Raw genomic sequence first — 24,461 nt, 5'->3', positions numbered from 1 at the left:
GTCAATTATAACTAATTCCACTCACAACTTTGACAAATTTCAAGCGATCATTACTCAACACATGATTTAATTAGGGTCGGAGTAACTATTTCCCGAGTTTAGCGGAAACTGAATAGCTCTTTATGTGTGAGGTTTGAAAACGTTAGGAGGGTTAAACAAGGCAATCAATCAAGTATTGCCGCCTACAAAGAAGCGATTCCGCAAATTAAAACCAACACCGGTTTAGAAACTAATGGAGACCAATAACAAGATTTATCCACGTCACTCTATAACTCTCGCTCTATTCGGAAATTAGAGCTTCGGCCATTATCGATCTTCGCAACCGAATAGGTAAATATATAACACCGAACGGGCCTGACAAATTATCCGAAACTTCGCCTAATGGAAAACGATGGAAAACTTGGCCACCAAAAGAAGAGAAAGTTTTCGCTTTTTCCTAAATTTGGTCACAATCAGTCTCTAATTTGAAATTTGAACGCGAGAATGTGCTTGTTTGCCCGGTCCCGGCTAATTGGTGGGAATGGTCACATTCGCATCGGATTATCACAACTATCTGTGCGTCTGCAATTTGCCGATATCCGATAAAGCAAATTGATTTGAAATTGTTAATCCTCTCCATCTCTCTCTCTCCAGTTGTTATTTTGATTAATTCAATTGTCCCTCCTCGATTTGCTTTCGGAACGCGTTTAATAACCTGATTTCCATATAGGCGAATGTTTAATTAAATTGCGTTTTGAAGAGATCAATTAAATATGTTAAATGGGATAATGGAACCAAAAGTGTTACGGTAAAATAAAGGTCCTGTAGGTGAGGGTGCTTAAAAATGTTTTGTCTGTCTCTTTTTTTTTAAAGCTTTACTTTCTGTTCAGTAATTTCTGATTGTTGTATTACGTCCTTTTATCTACCAGCTATAGTTAGTTTATTAAGGTTTTTTAAACAACGTTCTAAAAAATGCCAGAAGCTTCTACAAGTGTCTTAAACTTTCCCAGAGTTGTTTTAAATTGCCCAAGGCCTCTAGGATCATTTTGAAATTTCCCCAAACCTCTAAATACTATTGAGAATCTTCTAAAAAGTTCCAGAGTCCTCTATAACTGTCTTAAATTTTCTCAGAAGTGTTTTAAATTGCCAGAGGTCTCTAAGAGCATTTTGAAATTTCCATAAACCTCTAAATACTATTGAGAACCTTCTAAAAAGTGCCAAAATCCTCTATAACTGTCTTAAATTTTCCTAGAAGTGTTTTAAATTGCCAGAGGCCTCTAGGACCAGTTTGAAATTTCCCCAAACCTCTAAATACTATTGAGAACCTTCTAAAAAGTTCCAGAGTCCTCTATAACTGTCCTAAATTTTCCTAGAAGTGTTTTAAATTGCCAGAGGCCTCTAGGACCATTTTGAAATTTCCACAAACCTCTAAATACTATTGAGAACCTTCTAAAAAGTTCCAGAGTCCTCTATAACTATCTTAAATTTTTCTAGAAGTGTTTTAAATTGCCAGAAGCCTCTAAGACCATTTTGAAATTTCCACAAACCTCTAAATACTATTGAGAACCTTCTAGAAAGCACCAAAATCCTCTACAACTGTCTTAAATTTTCCTAGAAGTGTTTTAAATTGCCAGAGGCCTCTAGGACCATTTTGAAATTTCCCCAAACCTCTAAATACTATTGAGAACCTTCTAAAAAGTGCCAAAATCCTCTACAACTGTCTTAAATTTTCCCAGAAGTGTTTTAAATTGCCAGAGGCCTCTAGGACCATTTTGAAATTTCCATAAACCTCTAAATACTATGGAGAACCTTCTAAAAAGTGCCAAAATCCTCTACAACTGTCTTAAATTTTCCCAGAAGAGTTTTAAATTGCCAGAGGCCTCTAGGACCATTTTGAAATTTCCACAAACCTCTAAATACTATATAGAACCTTCTAAAAAGTTCCAAAATCCTCTAAAACTGTCTTAAATTTTCCTAGAAGTGTTTTAAATTGCCAGAGGCCTCTAAGACCATTTTGAAATTTCCACAAACCTGTAAATACTATTGAGAACCTTCTAAAAAGTTCCAGAGTCCTCTATAACTATCTTAAATTTTTCTAGAAGTGTTTTATATTGCTAGAAGCCTCTAAGACCATTTTGAAATTTCCATAAACCTCTAAATACTTTTGAGAACCTTCTAAAAAGTTCCAAAATCCTCTACAACTGTCTTAAATTTTCCCAAAAGTGTTTTAAATTGCCAGAGGTCTCTAGGACCATTTTGAAATTTCCCCAAACCTCTAAATACTATTGAGAACGTTCTAAAAAGTGCCAAAATCCTCTACATCTGTCTCAAATTTTCCCAAAAGTGTTTTAAATTGCCAGAGGCCTCTAAGACCATTTTGAAATTTCCACAAACCTCTAAATACTATTGAGAATCTCCTAAAAAGTTCCAGAGTCCTCTATAACTGTCTTAAATTTTCTCAGAAGTGTTTTAAATTGCCAGAGGCCTCTAAGACCATTTTGAAGATTCCACAACCCTCTAAATACTATTGAGAACCTTCTTAAAAGTTCCAGAGTCCTCTATAACTGTCTTAAATTTTCCCAAAAGTGTTTTAAATTGCCAGAGGCCTCTAGGACCATTTTGACATTTCCATAAACCTCTAAATACTATTGAGAACCTTCTAAAATGTTCCAGAGTCCTCTATAACTCCCTTCAATTTTTCCAGTCCAAGTGTTTTAAATTGCCAGAGGCCTCTAAGACCATTTTGAAATTTCCACAAACCTCTAAATACTATTGAGAACCTTCTTAAAAGTTCCAGAGTCCTCTATAACTGTCTTAAATTTTCCCAAAAGTGTTTTAAATTGCCAGAGGCCCCTAAGACCATATTGAAATTTCCCCAAACCTCTAAATACTATTGAGAACCTTCTAAAAAGTTCCAGAGTCCTCTATAACTGTCTTAAATTTTTCTAGAAGTGTTTTAAATTGCCAGAGGCCTCTAAGACCATTTTGAAATTTCCACAAACCTTGAAATTTCCTCTTTCCATAAAATTTCCATAAAATACTATTGAGAACCTTCTAAAAAGTGCCAAAGTCCTCTACAATTGTCTTAAATTTTCCCAGAACTCCATAAGCTTCTAAATGCTATTAGGAACTTTCTAAAAAGTAACTGACACCTCTAGGACCATTTTGAACCTTCCAGGGACTTCCAAGTGCTACTGACAACCTTCTAAAAAGTGCCAGAAGTCTTTACAAGTGTTTTACATTTTCCAATAATTGTTTTAAATTGTCTAAAGCTTCTAGATCCATTAAGAAGATGGCAGTGTCCTCTAAATGCTTCTGAAAAGCTCTAGAATCATGCTGAAATTTCCAAAGTCCTATACAAGTAGGGTTCTAAAGACCATTTCCACCGACATATTTAAAGACACCCTAGGCTAAGTTTTCATTTGACTGTGACATTTTGCACATGACCTGTTACAGTCAAAGCATAATTTTGCTTAAACCTGACATACATCGGTGCAATCCGCCATAAACCTCTAAGGAACTTTCTAAAAATCGTCAGAAACCTCTGCAAGTGGCTTACAGTTGCTAAGAATTGTTACAGTGAGTGAATTTTCACTTACTTCATTAATTATTACACTCACGAGTGACAGTTTATTGATACTTAAACAAACACTGTTTATTGAAACAAAATTCGAGGAAATGGTGGTTTCTAAAATTTCATTAAATCGCATTTAGATGAACATGCCGCAATTTCAAACTGTACAAACGGCCAATAAAAAAGGTTAATATTTCCGAAACTTCATAAAGCGAGCATAAATCAATTTTAGTGCTTTTTGAAAATTCCCCCGCCCATAAACCCGATCTGTTGCATTTCAACAATATTTTTCCAGTTAAGCGATTTTTCCAGAACAAAAAAAAGGTTGGACAAAGGTCCGTGCTTATCGCAGTAAAGGGCGACCAATAATCTCATTGACTTTTAAAATCATGGAAATGCCATCCCGGTTTACTGATAAGGGTCTCCCACCAAGAAAAAAAAGCCCGTCAACTTTTCAGAACGACACTCGTATTTTACAAGTTCGACAGGCAATTTAATAAACAACAACTTTCCGCCACTCGCACATTTTTCATTTACTTCTTAACGTTTAAACTGCCAAAGAAACTTTTTCTTATATTTATTAACCGAGGATCGATTTTTTGGTTATGTCTCGAAAAAAAGTGGAGTTTGGTGAAGTTTGGTTATAATATAGGCCAGGTTTATTGTTTACTGGAATCGGACAGGTTGACGAATCACCCGATTGATCAGGAAAAAGCCAACTTTTTGTTAACTTTCTAATGCTGATTGATTAACTTCGATATTTTGTTTTGTATATAATAAGTCCTAAATTTGTTTATTTATGCTGCAAATTAGGATGGATTAGGACAGCATTTTTGGGCTAATCACAAACTACGACCAAAAAGACAATAATGCGAAGGTTATTAAGCACAACATGTTGTGACATTCATAACGCGGATATTAGAAGATGATCCCATAAATTGTGAACGTTAAATTGATTGAAGAAAGTAAAACAGCCATATCTAATGACTGGGTAAACAATTTCAGATCATAAATCAGTTAACCATTCTCGATGTTTGCATCATTTCACACGAGTCCTAATTATTTTTATAAATTCATAAATTAGCGTTGTTTAGGCGTTTCTAAGACGCCAAACTATAAACTTAAGTATGTTATTATAAAAGATATCAATTTCCGTAATTTGTCAAGACTCTTTTATTGATTTTGGTTTACTCTAATTTTTTTTCCAACATCGCGCTTTATAGGAATTTTTAAAATGCTCTAAAAGGAGTGAAAGCTCAATCTTCGGCCAGGCTTCTCCTTTGAACTCGCCATTTACATAAAGAAGCGACGCTTGCTTCCATAAGAATATCCGGTGTTTTCAAAGTATTCCTGGTAGATAAAACACGACCGGGATTATTCTCGCAGCCCGAAAAAGAATAAAATTCCTTTGTGGCGTTTTCGAGACTTCTTTTATCCGGTAACTGCGTTAACACCGCATCACTAATAACATTGTGTGGTGTATTAATTAATTAAAATCAAATCAGGTCAAAGAAAAGCCAACAACAAGTTCAAATTTGAAATCAGTCAGATTTGAAGTCAGTCAGTTATTTTAAATTTTTGCAAAAAGTGCAAATTTAGGTGTTAGGGGTATTTTTTTTTACCACTTTTTGAAATTCAATATCTCGGTAACATGAAGGGCTAGAGGTCAGTTTTGGCTCATTTTGTAGTGTTTTTTATCCTTTTTCTAATAGTGTTTCAGTGAAACATCTAAAACTTCAAATAACAAAGTTACAATCATTCAAAAATTGAAAAAAACGCCATTTTTGCAAAAAGTGCCATTTTGGCAATTTTTTATTTTGCTCTAGGAAGGTTACAATGCACATGAATGGGCATATTAATACCAAAGGACCTTAAATTAGGTAAAATAAGTACAAAAAAAGCATTTTAAAATTTTTTATTTTTCAAAAAAATTGAAAGAATGGGGGGGTGTTAGGGGTATTTTTTTACCACTTTTTGAAATTCAATATCTCGGTAACATGAAGGGCTAGAGAGGCCAGTTTTGGCTCATTTTGTAGAATTTTTTATCCTCTTTCTAATGGCGTTTTAGTGAAAACTATAAGAGTTTAAATAAAAAAGTTACAATAATTCAAAAATTGAAAAAATGCCATTTTTGCAAAAAGTGCAATTTTGGCAATTTTTTATTTTGCTCCAGGAGGGGTCCAATGGACAGCAATGGGCATATTAATACCAAAGGACCTTAAATTAGGTAAAATAAGTACAAAAACAGCACTTTAAAAATTTTTCATTTTTCAAAAAAATTGAAAGAATGGGGGGGTGTTAGGGGTATTTTTTTACCACTTTTTGAAATTCAATATCTCGGTAACATGAAGGGCTAGACAGGTCAGTTTTGGCACATTTTGTAGTGTTTTTTATCCTTTTCCTAATAGTGCTCCAGTGAAACCTCTAAAACTTCAAATAAAAAAGTTACAATCATTCAAAAATTGAAAAAAACGCCATTTTTGCAAAAAGTGCCATTTTAGCAATTTTTTATTTTGCTCCAGGAAGGTTACAATGCACAGGAATGGGCATATTAATACCAAAGGACCTTAAATTAGGTAAAATAAGTACAAAAAAGCACTTTAAAATTTTTCATTTTTCAAAAAAATTGAAAGAATGGGGGGGTGTTAGGGGTATTTTTTTACCACTTTTTGAAATTCAATATCTCGATAACATGAAGGGCTAGAGAGGCCAATTTTGGCTCATTTTGTAGAATTTTTTATCCTCTTTCTAATGGCGTTTTAGTGAAAACTATAAGAGTTTAAATAAAAAAGTTACAATAATTCAAAAATTGAAAAAATGCCATTTTTGCAAAAAGTGCAATTTTGGCAATTTTTTATTTTGCTCCAGGAAGGTTCTAATGCACAGTAATGGGCATATTAATACCAAAGGGCCTTAAATTAGGTAAAATAAGTACAAAAAAAGCACTTTAAAATTTTTCATTTTTCAAAAAAATTGAAAGAATGGGGGGGTGTTAGGGGTATTTTTTTACCACTTTTTGAAATTCAATATCTCGGTAACATGAAGGGCTAGAGAGGCCAGTTTTGGCTCATTTTGTAGAATTTTTTATTCTCTTTCTAATGGCGTTTTAGTGAAAACTATAAGAGTTTAAATAAAAAAGTTACAATAATTCAAAAACTGAAAAAATGCCATTTTTGCAAAAAGTGCAATTTTGGCAATTTTTTATTTTGCTCCAGGAGGGTTCCAATGGACAGCAATGGGCATATTAATACCAAAGGACCTTAAATTAGGTAAAATAAGTACAAAAAAAGCATTTTAAAATTTTTCATTTTTCAAAAAAATTGAAAGAATGGGTGGGTGTTAAGGGTATTTTTTTACCACTTTTTGAAATTCAATATCTCGGTAACATGAAGGGCTAGAGAGGCCAGTTTTGACTCATTTTGTAGTATTTTTTATCCTCTTTCTAATAGTGTTCCAGTGAAACCTCTAAAACATCAAATAAAAAAGTTACAATCATTCAAAAATTTTAAAAACGCCATTTTTGCAAAAAATGCAATTTTGGCAATTTTTTATTTTGCTCCAGGAGGGTTTCAATGGACAGCAATGGGCATATTAATACCAAAGGACCTTAAATCTCAAAGGAAACAAAAAAGCACTTCATTTTTCAAAAAAATTGAAAAGTGTCTCAAAATATACCTAGCTTTGGTACATTTCAATTTAATGACGGTCACCTGACTAAAAATTTGTAGGTTAAATTTAAACCGGTCACGTGACCAGAAAAACAATCACGTGACTCCAAAAAACTAACTTTCAATTTAAAGATCATATCAGCACTAAATTTGAAAATCACTTTTAAGTTATAATAAGTGGCGGAAAACCAAAGAGATTTATAACTTAATCACAAAAATCTACAAAAACCACCATTCATTTCCATTAAAAAACAAAATGACTGCAATAAAAATTAAACAATACAAAAATGTCCTTGGCAATTGTAATTCAAAAAAAATCTGAATAACAGACAAAAAAGAGACAATGTATCAAACGTCTGCTTCTATTTAAATGATATTGTTCTGTACTTGGAACAAGGAAAGAATTAATTAAATTGAATGACATTTTATAGCGACAACCTTTTTTTTTCTCATAAAGGGCGGTCATTCATGATTTACGAATCAGATCGTTAATTGATGGAAAAAAGCGGAAAAATTGCCATTTCCTCGGCACGTAATGTTTTTTTAACTAAAAATAGACTTGAAGCGGTTTCGCCCTTTCTCGCATCGATAAAAGGACCTCTGACGAGGATTTGATATTAAAAAGGCAACAACAAAAAGGTTTAGTAAGCTAGATATTAATATTGTAACGATTTTGGCTAAAAATAGCCGGGTTGTGTTATTATTGTCGTCGTATGGTCGAAAGTACAAAAGGAATTGTTATTAGCGTAAGAATTATTCGTAAAATATTCCTCTGGCTAACTCATGAATATTTAAGTGCCATACAACAATGGACTGGTGTTTGTATGGTTGTAAATGCAGAAATGAAAGCGTTTAAACTAAAACTAGATGAAACTGGGAATAAATATTGGTGCGGATAATTTTTCCTCTAAAACCGAAAATCAACCAAATGGCTTCTGATGACCAATTTTCCAACTTTTCCGGCCTATCTAATAAAGTCAATTAAAACTCGAATTATTTGCCCGTCTGCAACTTTCCGGATTGTTTACTCGCCTCTCTTCCATTCTTAATATTAATTACAGTCTTAAAGCGTCCTTTAATTTATTTCTACTTAATTATCACATCATCAAAATGCCGGCAAATTATTCAACGGAAGTCTTAAGATTTTAATATCGACCGCACCAACGTGTTTTTCGCAGAAAATTCAATTTTGTAAATTTGTTACTACTTAAATCAATCAAGTTAGACGGTAATGTAAGCTACCAAAGTGCTGTAACTAGTAAACAAAATAAAAATTACAGAATACTGTTTGTGTAGTTTGTGATTGGCTTATTAAAAAATTGAACTCTCAAAAAACTACAACTCTCAAAATTTGGAAAAATGACATTTTTTGTCTGCACAAAAAATTGGAACAACGCCGTTTTTATAATAAAGTGCAATTACGTAATTGAAATTAATTAGATTATCTGTCATAGCCTAAAACAGCCCAACCTAACCAAAATAGCAAAAACCAGCATATAAACACCCAAATCTTACTTAAAATATAAAAATTTTAAAATTAAAGTATCTTGTGTAATGATGTTCTAAATACTATTAATAATGTTGTGCTTTCAACTATCAACTTTATTGACTGACCCCTCTTTTCCTATAAAAAATAAAAATATAATACAATTAGTTATTTTATGGAACATAATCTTTAAGATACTCCGGCTTTTTAATCAACCGTCCATACCTTGAAGTTGTAGGATTATTTTCAGTTGAAGGTCCAAAATCTGGTTGATTATCTGGAACATGGTTTACATCAAAATCTAGTTCTTGAGAAAGCTTGGTATAATTGCACGCGATTACGTTCAACTTCATTTCCATTTGCTAATCTTACCCTATAACTTCTAAGTCTATGAGATGGTCCAAATACTTTTGCAGGAGTCAGGTTATGTACAAGATCCTTAACATATACTTTTCTGAAACACTTCTGGAGCAGAACAAATACCAAAAGGAAGTCTCTTGTAACATCATCTACCTTATTTTCCTGCATTAAAAGTTGTCAACAATTGACTTTCTTCAAGTGTTGAGAATATAGTGGGTTTTCCCATTTTAGATACTACTTCTTCAATTGTTGGTAACTCTCTCTAATAATGGATTATTTTGTGGATCAAGGCAAAATACGTAAAGAGTTATCTGGTTTTTTCACAATTACTAAGGAACTCATCCATTCAGTTGGTTCTGATACTTTTCTAATCACTCCCAACCGTTCCATTTTCTCCAGTTCAATTTTTAAGCCTTCTTGGACGCCAACAGGTATTTTTCTTGGTGCTTCAGCTATAGGTTCTGCATTTCTTCTTATTTTGATTCGATGCTTCAAGTTTTTTATTTCTCCACCAAACGTATCTTTGTACTTCATAACCAGATGCTCCAAAGACTTTTTTCAATTATACATTCAATTATACATGGTGTATTTAACTGAACAATTTGAAATGTTTCTACATCTTCGATTCCATTTACTTCACTTTATTTGACTTTAACTTCACCATATAATTCAGTTATAAGAGATCCATTGTAATTGGTTAATTTAACACTTGGAGCTGTAACTGTATCTATCTTGCACGGTATAACACATCCATTAATAAGTACATTTTGAAACCAACTTTTTCTTATTATTCCTATTTTCCTTGCATTGCAGCAAATCATATCCAAAAACATGTCCTCCTTTTCCACAGAATCACAATGAACAGCATTAGCATTATCATTTTCATTAAAGGAACCAAGCTTGGTAAGATTTACGAAAATAAATTGCCCAACATTTCAGTAGATAAACCGATCAGTTAATCACTTTGTTTTTCCTTCTCTCACTTCAATTTTCCCAAAAGATAATTATTGATGAAGGAAGGTAATACCCAGAAAGCAATTTTGATAAACGACGTTTGATTGTTATACGAACTGTCAGATTGGAAGAAAATGGGCTACAAAAGAACTACAATAGAAAGGTTTGTTGTTTTGATTCGGGCCCATTTGCCGATACCATGTCGATTTTGAAAGGCGTAATTTATCACGAGCGTAGCATCAATATGGCGTCGCCTGTTCGGATCTTGGAGAGATTTACAAAGGGATCCGGGATAACAGACTCACCCAGGATTTCGGTCCCCGAATTTCTCATATCGCGGCCGTCGTCGTCGTCGAGCTTTTATTCCTCCACGTCAGGCCAGTTTAAATGAAAAGCTTTTCTGGATTACTTTGTCTACGCCTTCGAAGTGTATTTCTTTACACTCGGTGCTCCACCAACCGAGCTAATACGGATCGGGTTATATTCAAATTCGGAGTTGTATTCCGGATGTTTCAAGGGAATCATCCATTGTTCAGAGAGGATATTTCCCAAAGCGAGACAGCATTTTTGAACGGATTGCTATTGGTATTGCTTTTTAACACTAGCAATTTTGTTTTTGTTTTGACCTTTCTCATAACTTTATGTACAAAAATAGATACATTTTTTTATCTGAGGGAGTAAAAAAGGGAAATGTTCAGAAAATAACGCGCTACAATTTGATGTTTTAAACTGTTTTCAATTCTCAGTTGTTCTCTCCACAGGGTCTCAAAGAGCACAGAAAATTTCGTCCCTGTATATGATATAAAGACAAACCATTTAAAAATCGTAATAAGACAGATGTATTCATGAAGAATCAAGCTACAATGGGCTTATCCCACATATCATAAATTTTTGTTTTAATGACTGGAATCGAAAGAATAGGATCAAAAAACTAATTTTTCATATTCTTGAAGAAAAAATTATGGTCGTAAATGTTCCTACATTAGTTTGAATTTGTCCATTAAATTTAAAAGATCTGTTTTGGCGCGCATGTGACGTACGTAATTCTGGGCGATTTTATTGGTTGTTGCACGCCAACTGTTTCACTTCTTGTCGCTGATTGGTTGATAGTGTAGTACGTCACGGGCGGCGGGCGTTTAAAACATGAGATTAATGTAGTTTTTATCATCATTTTTTTTCTATTTAGACTTAATATTTTTGAAAACAAAAAAATACGGGTATAATATTTTCAATCCGTCTTTGTATTTATGAAATAAAAAAAAAATTGTGGGACAGGCCCATTTGATGTTTTAAACTGTTTTCAATTCTCAGTTGTTCTCTCCACAGGGTGTCTCAAAGAGCACAGAAAATTTCTCAATTCCTTTTCGTCCCTGTATATGACATAAAGACAAACCATTTAAAAATCGTAATAAGACTGAGATGTATTCATGAAGAATCAAGCTACAATTCATAAAAAAGATGATAAACATCGAGCGAAGGATTGAAGAGGAAATTGATGTTAAACTCTAAAAAGTCTAAATTTTGATTGTTCCTCTATTTTTGCCGGGGCAGCAAATTAAAACCTGTATCACCCTGAGTTACAATTTTCTGTTTTTAAATAAATAAACTGAGAGTAAAATTTACTTTCCAAGTTAAACTGATTTCCCAGCACGCGTTGCCGGTTCCGACAAACGTACAAATTTAATCATCCCATCTTATCGAATCCGCAACGTGGATTATTTTTATTTCGCGTTTTGCGGCAGCAAATAGGAATATGCAGCGTCCCCAAGGAGCCGACAAATAAAGAAACAAAATGCAGGAACCTGGAGGAAGTTTATTTGGTTGTGTGGGTCAGAGATTTTATTTTTGGGAAATTGCGTGCGCTGCAACTTTGGACCGCAAAAAAATGGGATTTTCTGATAAAAATCTGTCTGACATTGATTTAGTGTTAAAATTGTGAACAAAAACGCAATAAATTGTGTGACAGTAAACACACAAAAAATATTTTTCCAAGCCCATTTTTACACTCTTCGACCGGATCATTAATCTAGCGTCGGGCTTGTTTGCACATCGTGGCGGCTTGTTGACTTTGTATCTTAGGTAAATTAACAAACAATTACCGCTTTTTCGGTTACATTGTTGTTGTTACTTCATCGATGCAATAATAAACATGTTTTAAAGACACGAGGAAGCATTTTTTAATACTAAACTATTCGAGCAGCGATCGAAGCGGATTTGCATAAAACCGAAGACGAATTAATGAAATTCCGGGCATAAATGATGATGCGTCGTTTAATTTCTGTCAGTCAGTCGAGAATTAATAGAGAATGTTGATGTTTTCGATCGTTGAATTTGTTAGTAGCTAGGCATGGGCGTAATTGTCGCATTTTTGCCTACCATGCATCAACTAAAATCGATCGGGAATATAAAATTTCTACTTTTGTATACGAACGCATTTTTCCGTATGCTTTGGTGGGTTCTGCGGCGTTTGGAAATTGAGTAATCTGTATCGAGTGAAATTGAAAAGCCGAGCGGAAACTCAAAGGCACAAAGTCATTGGTTTCGGCAGTTTCAAGCGTTGATGTCCTTTTCAAAAGCGCGATTAATTGGAGCTTAAGCTTTGCGTTTTGACCTATTTAAATTAGACCGGAAAAAAACTTAACGCAAAGCTCGGCCGGAGTGAATTTTAATCATTCACGGAATTTCTAAACGATGGAAAGCGGAAAGCGTGGGTGTATGGTAATGCGGTTAGTGGGCAAAACAAGCTTTTCTTCTTGTCTAACCTTCCCTAATGGGCAGTTTGCCCTAATAGCTCGTTATGCGAGAGCTCCTTTTCTGCCTGTCTAACGGCAATTTAACGCCAAGTTTATAGCAGCCGGAACGACTTAAGTTTTTCCAGAATGTATGTTTTTTGTACTTCCATAACAATTCATTTTTTATATTAATTTATGTTCGTCTAGCTTATTCAGTTGGTTTTCTTTCGGAAATGCAGACAAAATTCATAAACCAACACAAAATTTATGAAAAATGGGCCTAAACCTGATTTTTTTTTTTAATTGTCAGAAGCTTCTAAAGTCATTTTGGAAATGCCAAAAGCTTTTAGAATCATTTTGACCTTTATAGAGAGATGCTCAAAAAATACTCTCTGGATTTTAAAGCCAAACATATACCCCAACAAAATACCTTAAAATTTCTTTAAAATACCTCACAATACTTTTATTATTGCTCAAAATGCCTCATAGTATGCCTTAAAACTGCCTGAAATGTCTCAAAATGCCTTTAAATTATTTAAACTGCCTCAGGATACCTTCAAATGTTTACACAGTTGTGGTATTTTTAAATTTAGTTCTAAGTCCCCTGTTATTGAGATAATGATAAATCTTGATGAAATACACCCTGGAAATTATTTTTTTTATGGTCACGTGACAGTTTCTAGGTTAGGTTAGGTGAAACGTAAACGTTTTACCAAATATTTGACACTTGATTTGACCTTGTGCCGAAAGCTTAAAATTGATTTTCTAAGGTCAGTGGACTGTTTTTCCAAATTCTGACAAATAAAAAATATTTTTTGTACGGTTGCCTAAAATTACGGGTTATATTTTGACGTTTGCACTAATCTTCTAACTGTCATAGTAACCAAGTTAGCACGTGTCAAATAAAGACACATCATTTAAAAACAAAACAGTTGAAAAATTAGTAATTTAAATTTAGACAGTAGTAAAATTGTAAGAACTAGATCACGTGACTTGATAATTTAATATTTGAGCTTGCAACATTGTAAAGGCCAGTTGACATTATCAAAAACAGCCACGTGAGGTTTAAAACGCAGAAAAATGGTAAATTAAATTTAAACAGTTGTTGAGACTTAAATTGCAAAATAAATTAAATAATTCTGCATGTTCTTGCAACACTGTAAAGGCCAGTTGACATCTGTCAGAATTAGTCACGTGACCTTCGAAGTGTGGTTTAAAATAAAAAATTTTGGTAAACTAAATTTAGACTCTTAGACAGTTGTAAAAGCTGAAATTGCAAGAAACACATCACGTGACTTTGATTATGCAATTTTAGAGCTTGCAACACTGGCAAAGCCAACTGACACCTGTCAAAAACAGTCACGTGACCTTAAAAATGTAGTTTAAACGTTGAAAAATTGGTAAATTATTATAATAATTTGTAATGAATATTGTTTTCAATTCAATATCATGTAACAAAGATTTTACCATAATAATTACATGTGCCTATGCTGTTCTGTTCAATTTTCAGTCAATCTTGTTATATTAATACAGTACATTTTGAAAAATACAGACAATTCTTCAAAATACCCTCATATGCCTTATTAATATCTCAAAATGCCTTGTAATACTTCACAATGCTTCGTAATAATGGAAAAGTGCCTTATAATACCAAATTACCTCGGCGATCTACCCCTCGTATTTTACAGAAGAAAAAGTTCTCTCAAAATTCGAAAAGACGGGATAATCTGTTGAAATGATTGCTTGTTGCCAAAAAATTAACGACAAAAATGAAGAGCGGAAGAATTGATTGATAAGAAGCTACAACCATTCAAAAAGTGAAAAAATGCACATTTTGTCAAAACTGCAATTTTTCATTTTGCTCCAGAAAGGTTCCAATGCACAGCAAAATGCTTGTATCAAAAAACCTTAATTTAGTTGAAATCAAATACAAAAAAATCATTTAAAAAAAATCGAAAAAATAATTATTTAATTTTTTATGACTTTTTGAATTTTGAAAAAAACTATAATATTAAAATAAGAACGAGTGTAATGACTAGTCTTTCCAAATATGTTTTTTTTCCAAAAAAGGTTTTTTAATTTTTTTAAGAAAAAAGTAATAAAATTTCAGCATTTTCGAAAAAAAAAACGTAATACAATCACATAGAATAAACAGGAGGTGACTAAACTAAAATCATATAGGAAATTGCTCCATTTTTACGCCGTTTATAGTTTTTTTTTCTCAAATATTTATTCCTGACACACACAAATTTTTTTGTTGGGCAGGTGTGGGTACGTTATTAATAATGCCACGATTTCGTTTGCCAACACGTGGCATCTATAATTATCGCGTAAACCAAAAGTGAAATAAATATTTTTAGCTTTAAAAAAATTACATTTAACTCATTCAACAGAATTCTTTACCGTTAATACAAACTGAATAGAACTACACTCTATTTCAATCAAATAAAATAAAAAGAGAGTAAAACAGGTGCAAGTACACGAACAAATTCGCATCGGGTATCGAATTTTTTCCACGTTCCTCCTTTAAAAAGTCGACCTGTAACACATTCGGATCTTTTTCCCTATTCCCCAATATCGATCAACCTAACAAATGACTGTGTTTCTTTCCCATTTCCTTTTTGGAGCAGAAAAGTGGGGAGGGCTTTTTTTAGTATCAATAAAATGCAACCTGCGAAATTTTATCTATAAAATATTTATAGCAAAGAATAAAATTTGATAGACTGACTGATTATTCCTCTAGGGATTACCGGTTAAGATTCTTTTTATGTTTCACGCTTAAAGTTCACCCCCCCTCTTTGCTTTCCAACCCTCTAACTGATAACTGTCTTGAAACGCTGGCGGTTATAATTTTATCTGCGACAGTTTAAAGTAGAGTTAGGAATAAGACAGACGAGCTTTAGATTGTTTTATATTTAAAATGTTTTTTTTTTAAGATCTAGTTGTAAAAGTGATAATTTCTTCGCGCCTTTATAGAGTAGTAAAAGTGAGAAGTTTATAGAATTGATTCATGATAGGTGTTGAAAGAAGCATTTTACACACGAATGCGACAGATACACGGTGAATCCGTGAGTGTTATTTAATTCTTCTTCTTCTTCACCATTCTTTAATTTTTTTTGAAAAATTAAAAAAATTAAAGTGCTTTTGCTCCTGGAGCAGAAACAAAAATTGCCAAAATTGCACTTTTTGTAAAAATAGCATATTTTTTGACACACGTTGCTTTGACCCTAAATTACACCCTTACTTGACAAGCTACGTCAAAATGTCATAGAAAACAAATGATAGAGCAGATTTCAAGCTTTCTAAAAATATCCCCACATGAGTTGATTGATAACACGGTTTGGCCGCTAGAGGGCGTCAAATTTCCTTTACCCTTTATCACATATTATATTGTAAATTTTTTTTAGTCAGATTTCATGTAAATCTTAATCCGGCCGAGTTCCTGGCAAAGAAATGGTAAAAATGTTCAATTTTAGGTCTAAATGGTCTAGCTCTGTTAGTTTTTGAGATATCAAAAAACCGACTGCACCAGCGTGTTTTCCGGGAAATTTTAACATAAAATGACACCGAGACGTCAACTGTAACTTGACAAATAAAAAAGTTGTATTTTTTGACAGTTCCAGGCCGCCATTTTGAATTTTCTGTCAAAATATTGACTTGCACCTTATTTTAAAGGGAAAATTGCGTAGTTTCAAGAAATGACAGATAAAATAGCGTACCAGGCCGCCATTTTGAATTTTCTGTCAAAATATTGACTTGCACCTCATTTTAAAGGAAATTTCACGTAGTTTTAAGAAATGACAGACAAAATGGCGTTCCGGGCCGCCATTTTGAATTTTCTATCGAAATATTGACTTGCACCTTATTTTAAAGGAAATATTGCGTAGTTTCAAGAAATGACAAACAAAATGGCGTTCCAGGCCGCCATTTTGAATTTCCTGCCATAATATTGACTTGCACCTCATTTTAAAGGAAATTTCACGTAGTCTCAAGAAATGACAGACAAAATGGCGTCGCAGGCCGCCATTTTGAATTTTCTGTCAAAATATTGACTTGCACCTCATTTTAAAGGAAATTTCACGTAGTTTTAAGAAATGACAGACAAAATGGCGTTCCGGGCCGCCATTTTGAATTTTCTATCGAAATATTGACTTGCACCTTATTTTAAAGGAAATATTGCGTAGTTTCAAGAAATGACAAACAAAATGGCGTTCCAGGCCGCCATTTTGAATTTCCTGCCATAATATTGACTTGCACCTCATTTTAAAGGAAATTTCACGTAGTCTCAAGAAATGACAGACAAAATGGCGTCGCAGGCCGCCATTTTGAATTTTCTGTCAAAATATTGACTTGCACCTTATTTTAAAGGAAATATTGCGTAGTTTCAAGAAATGACAGACAAAATGCAGTTCCAGGCCGCCATTTTGAATTGTATGTCAAAATATTGACTTGCACCTCATTTTAAAGGAAATTTCACGTAGTATCAAGAAATGACAGACAAAATGGCGTCGCAGGCCGCCATTTTGAATTTTCTGTCAAAATATTGACTTGCACCTCATTTTAAAGAAAATTTCAAGTTTACTGTTTATTGTCTTTTGGTCAATGCAGCAACTAACATAATAATTCTAGGATGGAAAACAATAACCCAATTCTTTATTTGATTATTACCAAATACGTCGACATATTTTCATACGTAGTGGAATATGTTTTAAGTTATTTAATATGTTTTCCTTTGTGTATTTTGGGTTTGTGGAAAATAAATTTACCGTTGGAAAATAGAACCTGAGGGCGTCGACAGATTTATTTCAATTATTCTACAAAACCGCGAAAAGCTTTTTATATTACATTTTGATTAATGACACACGAGAATATCAAAATATTAATTACGGCAACGGAAATTTGAATGGCACGGGGGTGGGAGGCGTCAAAATTATTCTCCCTCCACTTTATCCACATTTATAATTTTCAACTGCAACTTTCGAGGGTTGAGGGAGGTGAGTGTGTACGTATGGAAATTTTAAAATTGAAATTAATGAGAATTTCGCGTGCTCGCGTTGATTGTACCACGTTTAAGGTCCGAAGTGGACGTGGGGGGAAAAGGGTAAACAGTGAGGAAAAAAAACCCGTTTGCCCCGGCCTTTTAAACGGGGGCGCGAATAACGAGGCTGAAAAACACGGAGCTGAATTGAAAATTGGTTTCGGATTGACGGCTAACAAAAGTGGAAGCGGTCTAGTTTTGAAACTAAATCCAATTAAGCGGATCTCCGAATTCGGGATAAAAACTCCACGATCATCCAGAGAGAGTTCGGTTTATTTTCAAGTATCCCGTACGAAATTGAACAAATGGATTTTATCGGTTTATCGCGTTATAATAGAACGATAATCGGAAAGAAATCCACTTAGAAGTTATTCGTTTAATGTATAAAGTACAGAAAAACCACACTAGGAACAAAGTGGTTTTATGGCTTTTAAAGTTATTTAATTTGTGTAGTTGGAGAGTGTATGTTTTTACTTTACCTGGAAAGTTTCTGAATTTGCTTTGATATTTTGTGTAGAACTTAAAACAGTTACAACACATATTGAGATTATTCAACAGGAATGCAAAAATCAGACAACAGAAAACGCATTAAACATAATAATAAAAAAACCTGCAAAGTTTGTTCTCAATAAAAAAATTCCCCTGTGATTGGTCCTACTATAAAGAATGGCTCTCATTACATGCATTGTTTATTCCAGACATCTCCCGGCAACTATCCCGTGGGAGAACCGAAGACAAACCGCAAACGTGGACGTCCGAAAAACGCGATTTACCTACTCTGTGATGCGAAAGTGTAATTTACCGCCCCCCCACGTCCTACGGAATCAATATGGTTTCAGTTTTCTGCCCGGATTTATAAGCGATCCCGAAACAGATCTCTGATTTAACGGTGCCCGTTGTTCTGAATTTTAAGACGCTCTTCCCGATATTAGGTTTCGTGCCGGAATAATCCGGAACAATTTAGAGAAAAGTCCGGTGCTCGATTGCCAGAGATTCGTAAAACGGTTTCCTCCGCTATAAATCAGGTAAGCCGTTATTAGGATCGTGTTGCCTCGAAGGGATCATTTTGTACCTTCGGAGATTATTAGTGAAAGAATCAAAATTCAGTTCCTCTATTACCCTCAGACATTTAGCTACAAACGCTGTTGACCAACCTTAACATGTTAGCTTTACTTTGTACAACGTTGTCAAACATCCACAGTGTATACGAAGCTTACACAAGTATGAAACCAGCTAATTATTATCAATATAGTGTATATTCGCTAATTTAATTGATATCTGAATTATTAATTATCGAGGTTCGGTTAATTAGCATATAACGAGCTTACATTAAACACAACATACATTTTGATATTTGTTTTACGACCGCCGGAATTTGTTTTATTACCAAAAGCTCCATTAATATTTCAGGTATATAGGTATACCCTTAATTTAATTTATTTCACTTATATAATTGCATTATTATTGTTAGTACAACTGGTATTTGGCAAGTTCATTACTAATAAACGCAAAATAATTATTTATATCACAATCATTATAAGTACATATTTAAAGAAGGTTTTACATCGCAGTTTAATGTCAAAAAAATCCAGCAATTATTTTGTTTTTTCTAGCAAAAAACATTAATTACAGCAAAAACAACAAATATCACTATGAGTCAAACTTACTTGAAATAAATCACTGCCTTAATGGGTTTTGCTATAATGATGAATTACCAAACGCAACTCCTTTACAAGAATCTCCTCAAGTTTTGGAAGAAACATTGAAATAACAGCTAGTAACGCTGAAGCAAATGAAATGGATACTTTACAGGAAATTGAGGATGACAATCTAAAGAAATGCAAAAGGAAAGTACCACAGAGTCACTGGAAGTGACCTTTTCACAAGAACCTTTTCAACCGCAAAACCTTGAACAATTAATGAATGCCAATAAGGAAAATCAACAAAATATGAAAGAAACCTTAGAGCCACTTGAAGAAGATTCCACCAGCAATAAAAATGATAATCACTCACAGAAGTGTGAAGAAATGGAAGCAGAAAATGCTGTAGAGTCAAGGATGGTGACTACCTCACAAAACCCACATCAATTACAAGAACCAGACGGTTCATCAAGTATCAACGTAGAAAATCAACAAAATATGGAAGATGCTTTAGTTTCACCAGAAAAAGCTTCTAGCAACAAGGAAAATGATAAACAAACACAGAAGACTGACAAAATGCAATCTGAAAATAGTGAAGAGTTAAAGAAAGTGACTTCTTCACAAGAACATCTTTAATTGCAAGATCCAGACGGTTCATCAAGTATCAACGTAGAAAATCAACAAAATATGGAAAATACCTTAGTTTCACCAGAAAAAGCTTCTAGCAACAGGGAAAACGATAACCAAACACAGAAGACTGACAAAATGCAATCTGAAAATAGTGAAGAGTTAAAGAAAGTGAATTCTTCACAAGAACATCTTCAATTGCAAGAGCCAGACAGTTCATCAAGTATCAACGTAGAAAATCAACAAAATATGGAAGATGCTTTAGTTTCACCAGAAAAAGCTTCTAGCAACCAGCAAGATAATAATCAAACACAAGAGACTGAAGAAATGCAACCTGAAAATGGTGCAGAGTTAAAAGGAGTAACTTCCTCAAGTGAATACAGAAAATCAACTAAATTTAGAAAAAACCTCAAAGTCACTAAATGCAGAAGATTCTAGCACCAATAAAAATGATCAACAGTCAGAGAATTCTAAAGAAATGCATTTGATGAATGAATGATTAAAAAGATGGATAGCCTAGCTTATAAGAAAAGACGTGCGTAAATTTCAATATGGCGGAGCACTTGATGACGTAACCGCCACGGGAAAAAAATTAACCATACCTAATCAATAATCAATAATTATTACTTGTCTATTACTAACATCTATAAAAACTCCATTTTAAAAATAATCGTAGCTTTCACAACTCTTTGTCCGGTGAATAAAATGAAATTCCACTTTTTTTTAACAACAATAATTAACAAACAGCAACAAAGTAATTTACAAAATATAAACAACGCACAAATTGATTTTCAGGTTTATTTTATTACATTTTCCCCCCGTAATTGATTTTGGCCTGACAAACAAAAAAGTTTTTGAGCCTCGTTTAGATAAGTTCATTATAAACAATTACTAGACTGTTCGATTTTCGATTCGAGTAGTTTTAATTCGTTTATTGGCTGGCGGAATCGAATGCTCCGGCGTCGTTGTCATTTAAACTGCAAATGGTCCAAGTTTTATTCCCTTAGTGAATTTATTTTTAAATCTCTGTTGGTCTAGAGGCGTAAAATGGCACTTTCAGCTATTGTAGCGTAAATTTAGTGCCAGAAAAATAGACTAGTGAGAGAAAATCCGATAAAAACCGCAAATTTTGCCGCTCTAGCGCGGTTGAAACCCTTTTTTAATCTCGATGATGACTTTAGAGGTGTGATACAGTATGCTAATGAAACCCGGCGGGTTCCAGGTATTGATTGCAATTTCCATTGTTCTCCTCGTACATGGAAATTTATTTTCTTTTTGGATGGTATAACAGAAAAGCTTAATTACAGCCGCGAAAAGTTGCCCGATCACGCTGCTATATTCCAGATTCGATTTTCGGCTCCATTAACAATGAAACTAAATGGTAACGTCGGCTAATTGTGTTTTGTTTTGATTTCCGCTTCCATTAAAATAAATAATCGTTCCCGGCCCCGATTTCGAGGGTTCAATGTATGGTCTCGTTCGATAATGAACAACTATTTGTATTGTTAAGGGATGGGTTCAACGTACACCCTCATCGCAATCGATCCACCACTCAATGTTTGGTTTTCTGGGTAAGTAAATCTCCATTAATTCAAGTATGGTTCGTATTTTTTAGCTAGCTAAACTAGGCTAAGCTAGGCTATCCATCTTTTTAATCACATGTTTGGATGTTGCCGTATTGACAAATTCCTCCTTTAAACCTCACAATATCTTTCATTAAGCAATTATAAATAAGAAAATGAGAAAACGTTATTGTTTAAAAAAAAAACATTCTAAGAATCTCACATGTTTTGCATGCAGTAAATGCTTTTTTTTTCGAAATCTGTATATTTTATCGGTCCGTTTATTACTGCAACCAACAATACACCAGGTTCAAGATGGAAGAAGGATGTTCTATTAAAATAATTTCTTGCTAAGGAATATGCGATTTATTTACAATTGGCAATAGATTTTAACGGAATGAATTAGAGAAGTACTACACAAACGAAGCTTTTTGAATAATCAGAGAAAAAACACTCCAAAAGCCATCAACCACCAAATATCAAAGAAAATCTTGAAAACTAATCTAAGACATAAGTGAATTTCAATACGACGTCATTTAATGTCGTCACTGCCACTTTTCCTGGGACAGAAAGTACTTACAGAGTGGTTTCTCTAAGAAACACATGCAGGGTTGGACTTAAAGAAATTGCTCAACAAAGCATCCAAACACAAAAAAAAATAGAGAACTATAAGAGTTATAGGGCAAAATTTTAGTGTGAATTGTTACTAAAACAGCCATGAATAATATATCCAAAATTGCCAGTCCTACCCTGTCTCTTTCCCTAGTTTTCACAAAGTTGAACTTAAAGAAATGCTCAAGAAAGCATCTAAAAACAAAAAAAATCAATATCTCCAGAACTATAAGAGCTACAGGGCAGAATTTTAGTGTAATTTGTTACTAAAACTGTCAGGAATAATATATCCGACAGGGACAGTCCTGTCCTGTCTCCTTCCCTAGTTTCTACAGGGCTGGACTTAAAGAAATGGTAAAAAACGCACACAAACATAAAAAATTCAATATCTCTGAAACTATGAGAAGGACAGAAGTGACTTTAATGTGTAAATGAAAAGGAACAATATATTCATAATTGACTGTCCTATCCTGTCTCCTTCCCTAGTTTTCACAAGGTTGGACTTAAAGAAATATGCCTAGGAAAGCATCTAAACACAAAAAAACTAACTCCAGAACTATAACATAAATCATAGTCCCAACTGACAGTCGGTTAGGAATTTTAAAAAGTTGAAAAACACCAAAAACTACAAACAGAAGAAATAAAAACTTAATTTAGGGTTGTTTAAGTTTATTAGTGTTGTTATTGCGAGACCTTCGTAAAATTTAAGATTTTTCTTCACCAAACTGGAAAACTTGCAACATTTGGTGGTAAACAAAGGCGGAAAGTTCCAATCAAAATTTGGCTTGGGAACAACAACCACATTCAATTTAAATTATCTGGAAAGAACATCACAAATAGGTGCATTCAAACGAGTCATTAACAGTCCAATACCAACGTTTCAAGAATTATTCCATAAAATTTGCAAGAAAGGAAAGGCAATGTGTGTATCCTGGGGACTATTAAATCCTAAAGCAGTGTTTTAACTTATAACTAGAGTTCGGATTAAAAAGCACTAAAATCGTGAAAAAAAGCGCTTAAAAAGCAAAATTATTTTCGTCAAAAAAGCATAAAAATTTGTAAAAGCTTTAAAAAAGCGCAATACTCTTTCAGAGATACAAAATTTGTTGGAGTTCAACTTTTTTGAAGATTTCAAATTGCTTTAGAAGCATACGGAAGATTTTAGACTGTTTTGAAAACTTTCCAAAATGTTTTCTGAACTAATTGAGAGCATTTGGGAGATGGGATTTTAGACTGTTTAAACAGCATATTGAAGGTTCTGGAATGCTTTAGAGGCATTCGGAATCTCTTACACGGTTCACAAAATTTTTTGGAAGCTTCTAAACTGCTTTAATATCTTCTGGGAGCTTCTAGACTAGTTGAAAAGCGTTTCAAATCTTTTAGACTGTTCTAAATGATTTTGAAGGGTTCTAGACTGTTTTGAAAGATTTCCGACTGCTTTAGAAGCATTTTGGAGTTTCTGTCGTGTTTTGGAATCTTTTTAGACTACTTTAGTAAGTAAGTAAGTAAGTATTTATTTAGCATCAATGCTACAAAAGATACATGTTATAAAAAGGTCACTTAACTATAAGAATAAACTAAAAGTTTTGAGTCTTATCTAAATGGGAACACTAATGTCTAAAACTAAACAAGCAATGTAAAAATAAAATAAAACACACACTCACAAATTAAAACTAAATATAATGAACAAATTCTACAACCTATCTATAATAAATTTTTTTAAAAGCCTCCTGAACTGTGTCAAATTATCGCAGGTTTTAATAATCACAGGTAGTTTATTAAATTCTATTAAGCCTTTATACAGCACAGAGTTGAGCAACTGATTCGTGTTACATCTGTTTGTCAGTATAAAATCTGTACGATTTCTTGTACCATAATTGTGTACATCTTCAAAAACTGTTAACTTATCGCAGATATAGTCAGGCAAAAAACGTTTCTTTAATTTAAAAATAAACAAATGAACACTAAACATAATTCTTTGGTTGACAGACAGCATATTTAGGACACTCAACATAGACTTCACAGGAGTATAATGATTACATTTTAAAATCAGTCTCATTGCTCTGTTTTGGATTATTTCCAATTGATTTATCTTGCATTGGGGTAAATTGAACAGCAATGTTGAGCAGAATTGCAAATGTGGAACCGCAATGGCATTATACAACATTAATTTAATTATTTAATAACAATACTTTAGGAGCATTGAAGATTCTGGACTGCTTTTAAGAC

The 24,461-nt window shown here is 33.5% G+C and overlaps 1 protein-coding gene across 4 annotated transcripts in view; it reads left to right on the top strand.

Annotated features, from left to right (window-relative positions):
• 5-HT7 (5-hydroxytryptamine receptor 7) overlaps positions 1 to 24,461 on the top strand; it is a 106,553-nt gene that overhangs the window by 16,614 nt on the left and 65,478 nt on the right. The window contains exon 1 of one of the 4 annotated variants that reach the window (XM_081979234.1): positions 18,798 to 18,816. The exons of the other annotated variants lie outside the window; for them this stretch is intronic. The gene's annotated coding sequence lies outside the window, so the exon portion shown is untranslated. Of the gene's footprint in view, positions 1 to 18,797; positions 18,817 to 24,461 lie in introns of those variants that run through there. 4 annotated transcript variants of the gene reach the window in all.

This window comes from Ips typographus, linkage group LG4 (assembly GCF_016097725.1).
Source record: "Ips typographus isolate SLU linkage group LG4, UJ_Ityp_2.0, whole genome shotgun sequence".
Classification (NCBI taxonomy): Eukaryota; Metazoa; Arthropoda; class Insecta; order Coleoptera; family Curculionidae; genus Ips; species Ips typographus.
This window is presented reverse-complemented; position numbering and strand designations above follow the sequence as displayed.